The 6,036-nt window shown below is 41.5% G+C and overlaps 1 protein-coding gene across 14 annotated transcripts in view; it reads left to right on the forward strand.

Annotated features, from left to right (window-relative positions):
- Baz2a (bromodomain adjacent to zinc finger domain 2A) overlaps positions 1–6,036 on the forward strand; it is a 43,480-nt gene that overhangs the window by 10,727 nt on the left and 26,717 nt on the right. For 2 of the 14 annotated variants that reach the window (XM_029561241.1, XM_029561245.1), the window contains one exon: positions 4,605–4,724. The exons of the other annotated variants lie outside the window; for them this stretch is intronic. The gene's annotated coding sequence lies outside the window, so the exon portion shown is untranslated. The remainder of the gene's footprint in view (positions 1–4,604; positions 4,725–6,036) is intronic. 14 annotated transcript variants of the gene reach the window in all.

Here is a 6,036-nt window from a genome sequence, read left to right on the forward strand (position 1 = left end):
TTTAATCCCAGCACTTGGGAGGCAAAGGCAGGAGGATCTCTGTGAGTTCAAGGCCAGCCTGGTCTACATAGTGAATTCTGGGCTAGCTGGGGCCTGTCTCAAAAATACAAAAAAAAAAAAATTTATTTTCATGAAAAACTTCTTTTTGTTCTCTGAAAATAGGAACAATGCCTACATTAAGCTCATAGTGGCAATAACAATAATAACAAAAAACCCCAAACCATGTAGATTTACTCATTTCTTTGTTCTGTCCATGAGTTCAAGAAATGTCTTGTTGGCTTTTTTCTCTGCTTAGTATTAAATTAAATGTTGGAAATTATAATGCTGGATTTAACAATTCCAATTGTAGAACCTGCCTGGACATGGCAAGTGTCCTTAGAGTGGTGCCCTCCTACCACCATTGATATACTCTTTCTCCACCTTCTATTTAACTTAGCATTCTGGTTTGAAGTAGATATGAAGAAAGGGCATTTTGAAAGGCTGGGGAGATGGCTCAGTGGTTAAGAGCACTGACTGATCTTGCAGAGGACCCAGGTTCAATTCCCAGCACCCACATGGTGGTTAACAATCATCTGTAGTCCAGTTCCAGGGGATCTGACGCCACCTTCTGACCTCCGAGGGTACTGCATGACACTGGTGCATTTAGACACATACAGGCAATACAGTCATACACATAAAATTAGAATAACAAATTAAAAAAAATTTTTTTTGGTCTTTTTTGAGACAGGGTCTCCTTGTAGCCCCAGCTGTCCTGGAACTCACTATGTAGTTCCAGGCTGGCCTCAAACTCACAGAGATCCACCTGCCTCTGCCTCCCAAGTGCTGCGATTAAAGGTGTGCGCTACCATGCCCAGCTAATAAAGATATTTTTATTAAAAGAAAGAAAGGGCATTTTGAAAGAGACTGAAGCTCACTCAGTACATGCTATAGTTTTAATCAAAGTTCCAAGGGAAGCTTGTTATAGTGGCCTGAATAAGAAGGCATATCAATCTGTGACTTGGCACTTGGAGCTCATTGATGGGAGAAGGGTTTTTTTAGGTATAAAACTCAAAAGATCCTTGTCTTCAATGTCAGGAACTAGGACCAGTGAAAGCTTGGAACTTCCCCAGGGTGTGTGGGAGCAGGGTTCTCAACCTTGGCGCTATCTTGAGTTACATGTCTGTTGTATAAGGATGATTTATGTGTTAAAAATATTTAGAAGTAAACTGAACATGGTTGACATGCACCTTTAATCTCAGCACTCAAGCAGAGGTAGGTGGATCTCTGTGAGTTCAAGGCCAGCCTGGGCTAAAGTGAGACCATGTCTCAAAAAACAAAGAAACCTTGAGTTTATGGAATTTTAGCATACTATACAAGAATGAGTCAGAGCTGCAAGGAGTACCAAAATATCTAGTGGACATGTCTCCCTCGCTACCTTTATTTTATGTGTTTGAGTGTTTGCCTGTATGTATGTAAATGCACCTGTGTTGTGTAGTGCCTTCAGAGGCTAGAAGAGCTGTGTCAGAGCTCCTGGAACTGGAGTTAGAGATGATTATTAGTCACCATGTGGGTGTTTGGGAACTGAACCCAGGTCCTCTGCAAGAGCAGTCTGTATTCTTAACTGCTGAGCCATCTCTCCAGCCCCTTTCTTTTTTGATACAGGGGCTCATTGTAGCCTTGGCTGGCCTGGAATTCACTATGCAGACCAAGCTGGGCTGGATTCAGACTTACAAGGCCCACTGACCTCCACCTCCCAAGGCATACATCAGCACATCTGGATTCATTTATTGTTTTTTAAAGATTTATTTATTTTATTTTATATGATTCCATGTTTTACCTTACATGTAATATGTGCACACACTGGCCAGAGAGGGCATCAGATCCCCTGGTACTGGATTTAGGGCAGTTGTTAGCATTCATTTGGGTGCTGGGAACAGAACCTGGGTCCTCTGCAAGAGGGGCCAGTTCTCTTAACCACTGGACCATCTCTCCAGCCCCATGATTCTTGTTTTTGACCAAAATTGGAGGTAGTTGTGTCCAATCTGCTGCCTACAGGATAGCTGTGAATGTAGCCCAACACATTTATTGCAGTGTCAAAAGGTTGGGCACTCCTATCAGAAGTTCTAATCAAGGATGACCTACTTCTGGAGATTTTCTTTGGCTTCCTTTTTTTTCTCTCTCCTTTTTGGACAGGCTCTCATGTAGCCCAGCCTGGCCTCAAACACACTATTTACCAATGATGACCTTGAACTTCTAGTCTTCTTGCTTCCATTTCCTAAGTGTTCCATGTGTAGTTGATACAGCACTGGAATCTCACACCCAGTCAGTCTGTCTTGGGGGTGCTTTGGTCCTACATGTCTTACTTTTGCTAAGGACTTTCTGACAGCATGTTGTCATATATCACCTTTAGAGAGACTGGAAATTGACCAATTCTGCTAGTTGTTCTGTGCCCCAGACAGTGAGGCACAGTAGTTGTCAGTCAGTCCGAGAATGTTCTTCTTTTTCTTTAAAAAGTAACCAAATTGAGAACACAATTGATATCTACAATACAACCCTGAACAGATTTGCACTTTTTCTCTGTAGCTCTCCTTAATCTGTAACAAGAATGCCCCTTATTCAATAGCAGGTCCACTCAGGGAGGATTTAGACACCTTGCTTCATGGGAAAACTTTGTTCTTTCCATTGATTTGAACCACATAACACTTCCAGCTTTTACTCAGTATCACTAGCATTTGTGGGTTGATTGTCCATTTGTCCATTTCAGTGTTTTTATCTGTATGCGTGTATTACCTGCACCATGTCATGCAATACCCTTGGAGGTCAGAAGAGGCTGTCGGATCCCCTGGGACTGGAGTTATGGACAGTTGTTAGCTGCCATGTGGGTGCTGGGATTCCAACTCGGGTCTTCTGCAAGAACAACCAGTGTTCTTTACTGCTGAGCCATCTCTCCAGCCCCCTATTGGTCTTTTTGAGATAAGGTTTCTCTGTTGTCCCAGCTGGCCTAGAACTCCATATGTAGACTGAGTTGCTGGGATTTCAGACACTTGCATCCAGCTTGACTAGAAGCTCCTTGTACAATTGAGTAAAGCAGCCCATTTAGTTATGTAGCTTGTGCCTTACTGCTTCAAGCTTGAGGGTTAGTGTTCCTTAACTCGTAGAGATGAAACAAGGATGCATTTATATTCAGCTGGGATTGGGTTGGGTGCTTTACTGGTTTCTATTTCCTGATCAGTTGAGCTGTCTTTAATTCTGGGATTGGGTACTAACCTTTCTTTTTCCTTCTTTTTGAAGCTGTAGCCCAGCTGGCCTGGAACTTACTATGTAGACCAGGCTGGCCTTGATCTTACAGAGATCTCCCTGCATCTGCTCTGCCTTTGCTTCTGTCCCTGCCTCCTGAGTGCTGGGATTAATAAGGCATGGCCACCACACCCAGCTGACTTCTTTCTTTTAGTTCAAAGAGAAACACTTTGCTTTACTGTTCCTATTAGCTCTGGCTTGGAGGGCATAATTTGCATTCAGGTTATGTTCTTTTTTTTAAAAATATTTTATTTATTATTTTTATTTTATGTGTATGAGGCAGAGGACAGAAGAGGCTGTCCGATGCCCTTGAACTGGAGTTATGGACAGTTGTTAGCTGCTATGTGGGTGCTGGGATTTGAACCCAGGTCTTCTGCAAGAACAGTCAGTGTTCTTAACCGCTGAGCCATCTCTCCAGCCCCCATGTTATATTCTGAAAAGCATCTTAGGAAAGTTAAAGTAAAATAACCCAAGGATAGAGAAATGGCTCAGTGGTTAAGAGTGTGTGTTGTTCTTGCAGAGAACCAAAGTTGGTTCCCAGCACCAAGTCAGGCAGGCATACAACCAGCTGTAACTTTAGCTTCATGGGTATTAGACAACTTTGGTCTCCACAGGTGCCTGCACTCAGGTGCACATACCTACACACATACATATAATTTTTAAATATTAAAAATAAATTTTCAAAAAGTAAACTAACTGTAAGTTTATTGCAGAGTAAACCTTTCACATTTTCTTTTATTATATTGTGAGCCTATATTTATATGACGTCTGAAATTAGGAGTTAAGTTGCTTTTATGAAGTCAGGCTGTAACATCCCTATTTTGTAGTATCTCATACTGATAGTTTTAAAATTTACACCTTTTAGAGTGAATCATCATTTTGGAAGCTAAACATTGTTTTACTCTTTAGTAAGAAAAGCTAACATTTAATATTAGGGCCTTTACGTAGATTTTCTCAATGTAATTCTCACAAACTCTAGAAGTGCTCTCTAAAACTTCCAAGTGACAGAACTGAGGCTCAGCAAGTAATTTGCCCAAGGTCAAAGAAGTTAGTAAATAGCAGAGCTGAGATTTGAACCTAGAGCTTGCTATGTTGTACTGATCTCCCTATACAGCACAGAACTTGTATCTAAGGTTGAAGTGAAATGGTTCTGGTTCCTAGACCCTTCAGTTGGGGCAGGTGAGAAAGCAGATCTCTTTTTATTCTTTAATGTCTCTGATTTATGTTCACTGTCAGAAATTGTTAACAGTAGTATGTAATTTATGAAGTAGCATATACTGTGCTTTCCCAGAGTAACAGAAAACATAAGGTCACTGGTTTCCTTGTAGATTCAACAACTCCAGCAACAACACACAAGGAAAAAATGAACCGTGACCCATCACTGAGGATATAGTCCAGAGGACACAGCAAGAAAGACCTGTGTTAATACTCCCCACATACTAGGGAAGGTGTGGCTCTGCCTAAAGCTGGGAAAGAGGAGATGTGGGTCAAATGGAATTGGTCCTTCAGGCTTTCTTTCCAGAATTTCTGAAGTGAACTACTGAATTTTCTCTCTGCTCTGTGATAGAAGCTTTGCAAGTAACCTAACCTGCAAATTAGGATTGAACTTTTTTTGTGTCTTTCACTCAGAATTATTAATCTCATAATGCTTATTTTTTCAGACCCCTATTCTGCTGAGGAATGGCCTTTACTGATAATGGGGAAATCCTGGAAGACTTTCTATAGATTTTTCTCTATAGACTTTTTGTGTATAGATGCACAGTATATTGAAGGTCTCCCTGCTACTTACTTTATATTTGACCTTAGTCAAAAGGCCAAGAAGTGATTGCTACTTACTTTAACAGTTATTTATTGGGGGGGGGGGCATACCTGTGCCACAGCATGCATGTAGAAGAAAGGAGAATTTGGTGGGGAAGTCTGTTCTCTCTCACCCTGTTGGTTCCAGGGGTCAAACTCAGGTCATCAGACTTGACAGCAAGGGCCTTTACCTGCTCAGCCATTTTGCCAGCCCTTAGTTTTATTTTATAATGAAGCTGGGAAATACTATATGAGAGATAAGTTAGCACTGAGAGCTTCCTGAGTTGGGCTTTCAGGAGGCTGAGGCAGAAGTATTGCTATTCTACTATTTCCTTTTATATTTAAGCTGTGAAACCAAAACAGTAGGCAATAACCATGGTAAATACACAGAATAATATTCTTGGGGATACTCTGGGTGGTTGGGTGGTTGGGTAGTTGGGTGGTTGGTTGGTTGGTTGAGACAGGTTCTCATGTAGATTAGGCTGGTCTCAACTTGATATGCAGTGGGAAATGACCTTGAACTTCTGATCCTTTTGTCTCTACCTCTCAAGTACAGGTAAGAGCTACCACACCAGGTTTATGTGGTGCTGGGGATCAAACCCAGGGCTTTATGCATTCTAGGCACTCACTTTACCAACTGAGCTACATCCCCTGCCCAGGACAGCTCTTCCTTAAAACAATTTTTCAATATCGATGTTCTTAGAGAGCATGAATAAGAAGTAGAATGTTGAGGCTTAGTTATTTTTAAAGATTATTATTATTATTATTATTATTTTGCTGGGCGTGGTGGCGCACACCTGGAGTCCCAGCACTTGGGAGGCAGAGGCAGGCGGATCTCTGTGAGTTCAAGGCCAGCCTGGTCTACATAGTTCCAGGCCAGCTGGGGCTACAGGGAGACCCTGTTCAAAAAGACCAAAAATAAATAAATAAATAAGTAAACAAGTAAAAATAAAATAAATAAAA

This window comes from Nannospalax galili, unplaced genomic scaffold (assembly GCF_000622305.1).
Source record: "Nannospalax galili isolate Female #2095 unplaced genomic scaffold, S.galili_v1.0 scaffold753, whole genome shotgun sequence".
In the NCBI taxonomy this organism is placed as follows: Eukaryota; Metazoa; Chordata; class Mammalia; order Rodentia; family Spalacidae; genus Nannospalax; species Nannospalax galili.